Source organism: Asparagus officinalis, chromosome 1 (genome assembly GCF_001876935.1).
Source record: "Asparagus officinalis chromosome 1, Aspof.V1, whole genome shotgun sequence".
Lineage (NCBI taxonomy): Eukaryota > Viridiplantae > Streptophyta > Magnoliopsida > Asparagales > Asparagaceae > Asparagus > Asparagus officinalis.
This window is the reverse complement of record NC_033794.1, coordinates 129305093-129316418: the sequence shown is the minus strand read 5'-3', so window position 1 is coordinate 129316418 and position 11326 is coordinate 129305093. Positions and strand designations below refer to the sequence as shown.

Here is an 11326-nt window from a genome sequence, read left to right as displayed (position 1 = left end):
CCCTCTACGACCGCCTTCTTCTCCCGCACCCTCCCTCTCCTTCTCATTTTCAAAAACTCCTCCTCCCTCCTCTCGAAGAAGAAGAAGAAGAAGAAGAAGAAGAAGAAGAAGAAGAGAGGGAAAAAAAAATTATGAGGTGGGGACTAACGAAGAAGAAGAACCCCACCCAAGAGGAGCTCGCCACCACCAACATCGACGACGACGTCGACATCGGTACCGAAGAGTGCAGACCCTCGTCCTCTGCGTTCTCCATCTCAAACCTCCTCCCTCTCTCCTCTTGGCTCTCCAGGCTCAACAAAACCCAAGGCCCAAGCAGCCACCAAAGCCGCGCCCGCACCCAAACCCTTGCTCTCACCTCCAATCCCCGCCGCCCCCCGCCGCCTCTCCTCGACGGCGGCGACGACGCCGCTCTCCGCGCGCCCCCTCCGCCGCCGCCACCTCTCGCTCGGGTCGAGCTCGAGCTCAGGCCCGAGGCCCACCGCCGCCGTCCCGCCGCCAGAAGCCCAAAAGTCTCAAGCCCATCAAGACGAATTCCGTCCCCGACCCGGATCCGGTAAGGCCCGGGCGGAAGTCGTTTCAGCGGATCCGGCCCAGGGTTCGGGTCTGCTCCCCGAGGCTGAACCCGAACCCGAACCCGAAGGCGTTGGAGAGCTTCGCGGTGGTGAAGAAGTCGAGTGACCCGGTGAGGGACTTCAGGGAGTCGATGGTGGAGATGATTTTGGAGAGGAGGATCGGACGGCCGGAGGAGCTCGAAGGCCTGCTGGCGTGTTACCTGGCGCTGAACTCCGATGAGCATCACGACGTCATCGTTAAGGTCTTTAGGCAGGTTTGGTTCGAACTGAACCGGGTTTTGGACCCGGTTCGGTTTCGGGGTCGATGTTGAGTTTTTTTGTAATAATAATTCTCTGCTCTGTTTTGCCTTTTTTTTTGGTAAGTTATTGACTCGTTACGTGGTGTATTTCGAGGCTTCTGTTAGTGTTACGGGTTATAACTAAGCTAAATAAGCTAATTATGTTACCGGAATTCTATAAATAAAAAATCTGCGTGATTTTATGACTTCAATGCTTCAAATGAAAGAATTTGATAGTCTATAAGTTAAGAAGCTATAAAAATATATTTATGAAGTTTTGACAACATGTTTTGATCGGGCAAGACGGAACTGGTGTTCAATTTTGTGACGTATCATGAACTTTGGTGTATGGATGTATGAGTTTTGCTACGGGGACCCAAAATACGGGACCAATAAAAGGGACAAGTGAGGTGTCTCCTTCTTAGATAATGAATTGGCCATCATTAATGATGGCCAACTCATTATCTAATAGTAGGAGGACACCTTACTTGTCCCCTCTATTGGTCCTATATTTTGGGTCATTAAGGAATTTTTCATAGTTTAATATGGATGTAATTAATAGTAGTATATATTCTCTATTCATGTTGAAAGTTGCATTAAAAAGTTAAATCACAGAGTTGCATCGAAATACAAAGACACAAGGAGTTATTCCAAAATACAGGAAGGATTTTGGGCGTTATATCTGAAAACCCAATTACATCACAACGACAATACAAGTCTAGTTGTTACGTTTCTCACAATACAACAGACCATGACTTGCTACATTTTACAGAGCCTGGCGTATCCATCTCTCACAAACTTACAACAGATTCAACTTGCTTCATCCACAACTTGGCATCTTACAAGAATCGCTCTCTCTGATCAGAGAGACTACGAGAAGATGTAAACTTCATCGTAGCCCTTCCTGTAAAAAAAAACCATGAAAAAATGCATAAAATTTTACTTACAAGTAAACCATTTTCATCGCGCATTAATGTGTCGGTTATAGAGCGTCTCGAGTCTTACCCTGCCTTGCCTCCGTAAGTTGGGGGGTAATTGTAAATGAGATTGTCCCTTACTTTCTGCGCTGGAGGTCTACTTGAAGATTTCCTAGCTTCTCTGTAGAAAATTAAACTTGGAGGTTAATCGAAATTGGATGTTTTATTTATTTTTTTCCCCCACATTGTTTACATGAGGAAACTACGATTGCATGAGGTCATTCTCTCTAGGTTATGATCAGAGTAAGCTCCTAAATTTAACGCACTTTTGTTGTATAAGAATTTTTAGTTGTAAGCGTGGAGTAAATCTTTAAGGATTAGACTGAATAGAAACGAGAAAAACTCAGCTGCGTCTCGAGGGATTAGTTGAAAATCCACATGTTGAGAATAAGGGATCTTTGAGGTACACGAATCTACAATGTTGGATATGAGGGATATATCGATGTCAATGTTGGATATCATACTTGTCCAAGAGCCCAACTAATTATCAAAATATTAGAACTAACTTATATTATGGTTTATCTGTTTATATATGAATTTATGCTGATGTGGTCGCTCCATTGCTGATAGACAATACTCCCATTTGTAAGTGTTATGTTTTGACCCAAATTGCTATTCGGGCCCATTGGGCTTTGTATCTTTAATATGTAGATTCTTTTGTATGAGAAATATTTAAGTCTAATATAATTTACCGTTTGAGTTGTCTTCTTGTCTCTCTGGCTCTCTTCCTCTTCTTCTCAAAATCCTCTTCAAAAGCCTAACAAATTGGTATCAGAGCAGCCGTCGCCGTCAGATCCGCCTCCGATCAAGCTTCCGCCTCCGATCAAGCTCCGCCGACGACATCAGATCAAGCCCTAGGTCTTCGTCGTTGCTGCCTACATCAGATCAAGCCCTAGGTCGTCATGATGTCAAAGCCTTAGGTCGCTGCTACCTCGTTTCTAGAAGGTTCCAGAGCCTCGTGCCTCTCATTGATCTCGTCGTTGTCGTTCTCCACCGATTGCATCAGATCCGAGTTCGCCGTCGAGCAGCAACAGTCGACCGCACCGGACTCCCTCGTCTTTGATCCGTCGAGCAGCCGCCCTCGTTTGATAGGCTTGGGTTTTATATTGGGGATTTTGTCCATTTTGACCATTCGCTGCTTAAATTGAACCAGAGGTTCGGAGTTTCTTTTTCTGGGGTGTTTGGTGTTCTGATTAAATTTGAAGCTGTGTTGAATTGAGTTTTTGTGGAAAATTAAATGGATATGCCGGCAAAGTATGATATTGAGAAGTATGATGGGAAGACGAGTTTTGCACTTTGGCAAGTGCGGATGGTCGCCATATTGTCCAGTCTTGGAATTAAGGGCCCAATATATGATAGAGATAAGTTGGTTGAAGCCGTTACCGACAAGAAGTGGTGAAGCCGTTACCGATAAGAAGTGGCTAGATATGGATGATAAACTCTCTCGACCATCCAATTGTGTTTGAGCAATTCAACACTTCAAGAGGTCCTTTCGGAAAAGACCGTCAAGGATTTATGGACGAAATTGGAGAATATCTACATGAAGAAGTCTTTTACCAATCGATTGCGATTAAAGTTGCGCCTCTACACTCTTCGTATGGTAGAAGGTACATCCATTTCCGATCATATTTCAGAGTTTGCATCATTGTTAAATGATTTGGACAAGTTGGGTGCTAAGGTAGAGGATGAGGACCAAGCTTTATTATTGTTATGCTCATTGTCAGCTTCTTATAAGGCTTTTAGAGACATAATGATCTATAGTAGAGATCAAATCACTCTTGAGGATGTGAAGAGTAATCTACAAGCTAAGTTACATATTGATAGTGAGATGACCAATTTGGAGAAAGAAGATCAAGGCGTTGGTTTGGTTGTTGATCGGGGTAGGTTGAAGGACAAAACCCCGAAATTTTCAAAGACCCGTTCAAAGTCAAGACACAAGAATCTCACATGTAATTATTGTAAGAAGAAGGGACACATTCTAGCCGATTGTTTCAAGCTCAAGAACAAACAAAAGGCGGATAAAGGTGCTTCTTCGGGAGAGGCCAATGTGGCCAATTGTGACACGGTGGATACTTTGTGTGTGGTTGATACCAACATTGATGACAAGAATTGTTGGGTTATGGATACGGGTGCATCACAACACGACTCCGAATAGAGATTGGTTTAAGACTTATGAGCCTACGGATGGTAAGGTTCTCATGGGGAACAACAACATGTGTAAGGTTGCCGGAATTGGTTCGGTGACAATTAAGTTCCATGATGGAAATGTCCGAAGGTTGACGGGTGTTAGGCATATACCCGATTTGTCAAAGAATTTGATTTCTTTGGGGTCTCTTGAGGAAAATGGGTGCAAGTTCCAAAGTGAAGGTGGAGTCCTTAGGGTTTCTAAAGGGGCTCTCACAATCATAAAGGCGAAGAGAATTGGAACTCTTTATTTCCTACAAGGTTCCACGATCACGGGCTCGGCCGCCATTGCGCATTCATGTACTATCTCGGATGCGGATGCTACAAAGTTGTGGCATATGAGATTGGGGCATATGAGCGAGCGAGGAATGGCCATTTTGAGCAAGAGAGGCTTGTTGTGTGGCCAATGCACGGGCAACTTGGAGTTTTGTGAGTATTGTGTATTTGGCAAGCATAAGAGGTTGAGCTTCTCCACGGCCATTCATTCGACCAAGGGGACATTGGACTACATCCATTCGGATCTTTGGGGACCTTCTCGTGAGTCTTCCAAAGGTAATGGTTCTCGTTACATGCTTATTTTCATTGATGATTTCTCAAGGAAGGTTTGAGTTTATTTCTTGAAAGAGAAAAGTGATGTGTTTCGTACCTTCAAAGAATGAAAGTCACTTTTGGATAACCAAACGGGAAGGAAAGTCAAGAGGTTGAGAACCAATAATGGTTTGGAGTTTTGCAACCGTGAGTTTAATAATTTTTGTAAGGCTGAAGGGATTGTTCGGCACAAAACGGTGGTCAATACTCCTCAACAAAATGGTGTTGCGGAAAGGATGAATAGGACACTACTCGAGAGGTCTAGGAGCATGCTTTCAAATGCAGGTTTGGGTAAGAAGTTTTGGGCGGAAGCCATTAACACGGTTTTCCACTTGGTGAATCGATCTCCTACCACTTCAATTGAGTTGAAGACACCCGAAGAAGTGTGGTCGGGTAAGCCGACCGATTATTCGAATTTGAGGGTGTTTGGTTGTCCCGCTTATGCACATGTGAATGAAGGAAAGTTGGAGCCTAGATCGAAGAAGTGTGTTGTTGTTGGGTATCCCAAAAATGTGAAGGGGTATAAATTATGGTGTCCTGAATCATCCAAGTTCTTTATCTCGAGAGATGTCATTTTCAATGAGTCGGCAATGTTGAAGGCAAATGAGGTTGCATCCGAGCTGATTATTAAGGAGAATGAGACGGTTGAGAAGAAGGTAGAGTTTGAGGAGCCGGTCCAAGAAGGTGATGATATTGTTTGCGTCAAAAGTTGGTCTCGTTATGGAATTCATTATATCTTCGGTCGATTACAACAAATTCAAAAGAGATAGCCTTTTTATAAGACTTCTTTTACACAACAAAAGGAATATTACAACTTTTTAGAAACAAACGCAAGATCGTTGTTTGGATCACTGCTTGGTGGGATCTTTGCCTGTGCCGGGGGTGCGTTAGCCCGTGGACCACCAAATCACAGATTCTGATTGAATCGTGAAGGTTTTGGGAATTCTTCCTTCGTTTATCGAAGTAAGAATTTAAAGCGAATATCTTATCGATGTAAGATGTTCACTCTTCCAAAGATCAAGTCTGATCTTAGATCTCTAGGAATCGTCCAAAGCTTCTTGAGGATGTTTGTGAAGAAGGAAGAATCTCTCTCTTGCTCTAATTTACCAAAAACTCAAGCCTTTTCTGCTCTAATCTGCCCCTCTCTGCCCCCTCCCCTTTATTTCGTGTCTAGGGAGGTATTTATAGGGGTAGGAGTGCACAACAGTTGAAATGGAGGCGAAACAATTGACCAAATAACTGTTCTTTGGCCGCTGCAGTCTATACTGCCGCGGCCATTGGCGCGGCAGTATAGGCTACCGCGGCCAAAGAGTCGGTTACCAGCACGTTCCATCGTGCTTGAAACTGTCCTCCCACGACCTTTAACCACCTTTTTCGTGGTTTAACTGCTTGTCCACGTCAGCACACGTTCTATCTTTGATATGCTGCCACGTGGGCTTCAAATAATCATCGTACAACTGTCTTGTAACCGCCATAGCACTCTCCTATAATAGCCGCGGCACCATAGGTTGTCGCGCTATAGCCGCGGCACCATATGCTGCCGCGCCATGGCCGCGGCACAATGATCTGCCGCGCCTGAGCCGCGACACCAAGCGCTGTTTGGTTGTGTGTACATGTCGTCTCACTTCCTTTGAATGATTCCCCCTGATTAAGAGAATGACGTTTATCGCCTTTTCTTTGCCTTGAGTGGTATTTGGATGTCTATAAGCATTTTTTGACGCCTACAGATACCCCCTCCAAAGTATCTCAGATTCATCATTTCTTTAGAGAGGAGTCTGGGACACTTTGGATATGATAAGCTTTCCTTGCAATTTCTCCAGTGCTTTGTCGAGGAAATTGCGTAGAATGGTCTGTGAATGGCTTCAATCCTTGACTTCTTCATCTTTTTTAACCTATTCAGTGCTTTGTAGAATAGCTAAAATTTCTCCGGTGTTGCGTTTATCGCGTGGCCGTTGTCGAAGTCTTGAATTTGAACTGCCGTCGAAGAATAGAGACATAGTTTATACTCATATGCTCTATTGGAGTGTCCGGAAAACAGTTTAACCTCATATACCCGTTGGGAGGTAGTCAGGTTATTCTTAAGAATATTTTGAGTGATATTCTCCAGAAACTTCCTGTTGAGGGTAGGGAAACAGTTTAGACTCGTGTACTTATTGGAGTATTTTGGTCTCTTTTTTGTTGGTAGAGGTGAACCCGATGATGGAGAGGAAGAATTTTATATTCTATCTCCTAGTCTCTTTTTTGTTGGTAGAGATGAACCCAAAATCGGAGAGGAAGAATTTTATATTCTATCTCCTGGTCTCTTGTTTGTTGGTAGAGATAAACCCGGAATCGGAGAGGAAGAATTTTATATTCTATCTCCTGGTCTCTTGTTTGTTGGTAGAGATTAACCCGGAATCGGAGAGAAAGAATTTTATATTCTATCTCCTGGTCTCTTGTTTGTTGGTAGAGATTAACCCGGAATCGGAGAGGAAGAATTTTATATTCTATCTCCTAGGTGCAAAGGAAATTCAAAGTGGGATCCCCACTTAAAGAATCTGGACAGTTTTGAATAATCCTAACTGTCACAAGATTTGATTATTCAACTAAAAGTGGACCTCTCGTTCATGGAAGGAATCGAGAGGGGATTTTGATTGTGGTCCTAACTGGGTAAGGTTTTGACCAAGTGGGAGTTTTGAGACGATCCTAACTGTTTAAAGGTTTGATCGTTCAATTTGTGGACCTCTCGTTCATTGAAGGAATCGAGAGGGGATTTTGGCTTTGGACCTAACTGTTTAAAGGTTTGACCAAGTATGGAGTTTGAGACGATCCTAACTGTTTAAAGGTTTGATCGCTCAATTTGTGGACCTCTCGTTCATGGAAGGAATCGAGAGGGGATTTTGGCTTTGGTCCTAACTGTTTAAATGTTTGACCAAGTGGGAGTTTTAGACGATCCTAACTGTTTAAAGGTTTGATCGCTCAATTTGTGGGCCTCTCGTTCATGGAAGGAATCGAGAGGGGATTTTGGCTTTGGTCCTAACTGTTTAAAGGTTTGACCAAGTGGGAGTTTTAGACGATCCTAACTGTTTAAAGGTTTGATCGCTTAATTTGTGGACCTCTCGTTCATGGAAGGAATCGAGAGGGGAATTTGGCTTTGGTCCTAACTGTTTAAAGGTTTGACCAAGTATGGAGTTTGAGACGATCCTAACTGTTTAAAGTTTTGATCGCTCAATTTGTGGACCTCTCGTTCATGGAAGGAATCGAGAGGGGATTTTGGCTTTGGTCCTAACTGTTTAAAGGTTTGACCAAGTGGGAGTTTTAGACGATCCTAACTGTTTAAAGTTTTGATCGCTCAATTTGTGAACCTCTCGTTCATGGAAGGAATCGAGAGGGGATTTTGGCTTTGGACCTAACCATTTAAAGGTTTGACTAAATGGGAGTTTGAGAGGGAAGACTGATCCAACGAATTGATCGAATCTCATCTCAACATAGGAGTATTCAGAAATCACCGTGGGGATGTAGTGTTTATCACTTTGTTTGTAATGATCGGGTTATCCTTAAGAATATTACATTTAACATTCTTCCGGAAACTTCCCGTTACATGAATCATCCACCCCCAGCTTTCTTTGTAAAACTGGGTGTAACGAGGAGTACGTTATCCTCAGTTGCATGTTCGGGTTATTCTTAAGAATATAAGATTCTCCAGGAACTTCCCGTTACATAAATCATCCACCCCCAGCTTCCTTTGCGAAACCGGGTTTAACATTGTACTTAGTTGGATGACCGAGAAGCAGTTTATACTCATATACTCTTTGGAGTGTGGGGAAACAGTTTATACTCATGCACCCACTGGAGTTGCAGCTTTCTTTCTTTTAAGAAAGTGTTCAGCTTGTTCACCGCGTATTTTCAAATCTTTCCAAGTTTTTGATGGTACGACCCCCAAGACTTCCAGGACATCGATGGAGAGATTATTGTGGCATGTTTGCAGGATGAACTCCTCTGTAACAGGATCTCTGCAATTCATTGCTTTGCCACGGAAGCGCTTGACAAAATCGTCGACTGGCTCTCCGTCTTTTTGCTTCTCATCTAAAAGGGTTCCGATTGACACTTCGGTGTCATCATCGAAGAAATTACTGAGGAACAAACTTTCCATGTTATTCCAGCAATTGATGCTCCCTGGCTTGAGACGTCGGTACCAATCGAAGGCGGGCCCACGAAGGGTGCTAATGAATGACCGGACCATTAAAGCCTCATTTCCAGAGATCATGCCCAAATGAGACTTGAAATAAATCAAGTGCTGAGTAGGCGAGCTCTTCCCGTCAAACGGTGTGAAGTTAATCAGATTGAACTTTGCTGGGTACGGTATTGAATCTCATTCTCTTGGATAGGAACATGGAATACCCGTCTTTTTCACTTCTTGAGCTGTCATCAAAGCGTTGATTTTGTTTTCAAGCTCTTTCATTTTCTTGTCCTCATCTTCATCTCTTTCTGAGTGATGTTGAGCAGAAATAATTAGGCCACCCCCAGTGTTATTAAGCGGTGCAATTGAATCACCCCCAATATTGTTATTGGGAGGATCTGTTGAACCACCCCCAGTGTTATTGTCATTGGGAGGTGTATCAGCCATAATGACTTCATCCACTTCTGGATCACTGTCATCTACAACATTCTGAGTGTGGCGGCTGGATTCAGCTTGCTGACTGGACTCAAGAGGTTGAGGTTGTCGAGTTAGCAATTCTCTCATTTGTTGAATAGCTAACTCCATCTTTGTCCTCATCTCAGCTCTAATTTCTTCACGTTGCTTCGCTAGAGCTTCTTGAAGCATTTGAGCAAACTGATTAGAAGTGATCGTGAATACTTCTCTGATTTGTCCCGTGCTAGACATTGTATCATCAGAAGCGATTGCAGAACAAGCGTCTGAGAATTCATCCTCCGAGGACATTCCTTCTTGCATTCTCTTGTAATATCTGCGTCTGATGGCTCCTAATTGGAGTCGAGACATCCGTTGGGCAATTCTTGAATTGACTTTTCCTCTTGGGGAAAAGTCGGAATTTGATTCATTTGAATGCCGCTTAGATTTTCCTTTATCAGCCATGTTGATGGTGACTTCAGGGAATTCGTCATCTTGGACAGCTGATCTTCTCTTGCGAAAATGTCTCGGCTTAGGCTTCGACATTTTGGTGAAAAGACTGTAGAATACCGAGGCTCTTCGTGGGATGGACTGTTCTAATGAGTCGCGCACAGGAACAATGAGAACGAATAATTCTCTTTCGAAATTTATTCACACCTCCAACTTGATAATACGATTCATCGGTATGATTGCCAAAAAATCATATCTTCTGTTGGCATGACCTCCCAGGTATGACGATGTCTTTTGGTGAATGCGTCTTCTTCTGGGGGTGTAAAACCTTGTTGGCATTCTCAGGACGATTTATTATTGTCTTTGAGCGATCCAATGTTATATCAGGAGTCGCACATTTAGAACTACCCCCTTGCGGGTATGGAGTCTTAACGGGCTCCGAATGCTGATTTTGCACAACTAAACTTTGCAGAATTTTGGCGGTTCTTTGACCACCGTCTCCCTGTTTCTTTCTCGTCTTTGTTGCAAGAGAGCACGAGCATGAGCAGCGTTTGTACGACGTTTTTGTATACGTTCTTTGAGGGTCGAACGAGCCCTCTTGACAATAGTCTATTCCTCCGCCGTGAGTTTAGCAGAGACATGAGTGATTGGTCGTTGAGACAACTGAACCACTCGATGCCTCCTCGACTCTAAGTCCGCGTAATAACGAACCCCGTCGGTTTGTTCTAAGGCCTTAGCCATTTGACGAGCGCGGCGTTGGCGTTGTCTCTGACGAGCTCTTTTCGTCAATACCGGCGGGCTTTGATTTAATGACTCCTTAATTGGAGAAGAGTCATTATGAGCAGAGAGGTTGCGAGTAGAATCCTCAGCAACAATTAAGCGATAGTCTTCATCTGTAGTGTTTGACAACTTCAACAAAGATGAAATCTTACTGCATTTGCAAGGCGAGGAAGACTTTTCAGATGAGGATGATAAATACTCCTCAAACTTCGCTTGGTCGAACTCGACCGTTGATTCAACCAGGATCTTGATGGTTGGCTGTGACACGACGGTCTCGACAGCGAGACCGTTGGCTCCCACTGTGGTCGCCAGTTTGTTTGCGTCAAAAGTTAGTCTCGTTGTGGAATTCATTATATCTTCGGTCGATTACAACAAATTCAAAAGAGATAGCCTTTTTATAAGACTTCTTTTACACAACAAAAGGAAGATTACAACTTTTTAGAAACAAACACAGGATCGTTGTTTGGATCACTGCTTGGTGGGATCTTTGCCTGTGTCGGGGGTGTGTTAGCCCGTGGACCACCAAATCACAGATTCTGATTGAATCGTGAAGGTTTTGGGAATTCTTCATTCGTTTATCGATGTAAGATGTTCACTCTTCCAAAAATCAAGTCTGAGCTTAGATCTCTAGAAATCGTCCAAAGCTTCTTGAGGATGTTTGTGAAGAAGGAAGAATCACTCTCTTGCTCTAATTCACCAAAAGCTCAAGCCTTTTCTGCTCTAATCTGCCCCTCTCTGCCCCCTCCCCTTTATTTCGTGTCTAGTGAGGTATTTATAGGGGTAGGAGTGCATAACAGTTAAAATGGAGGCGAAACAATTGACCAAATAACTGTTCTTTGGCCGCTGCAGTCTATACTGCCGCGGCCATTGGCGCGGCAGTATAGGCTA

At 43.5% G+C, this 11326-nt stretch overlaps 1 protein-coding gene and 1 long non-coding RNA gene across 2 annotated transcripts in view; one reads left to right on the top strand and one right to left on the bottom strand.

The window, feature by feature from the left end:
- Positions 1–11326, top strand: part of LOC109848029 (ubiquitin domain-containing protein 2-like) — a 58448-nt gene that overhangs the window by 40241 nt on the left and 6881 nt on the right. The window lies entirely within an intron of this gene.
- LOC109848158 lies at positions 1403–1979 on the bottom strand. Its single transcript, XR_002248721.1, has 2 exons — positions 1856–1979; positions 1403–1754 (listed from the first exon to the last, which is right to left on the bottom strand). It is a non-coding gene; the product is annotated as an uncharacterized LOC109848158 (long non-coding RNA).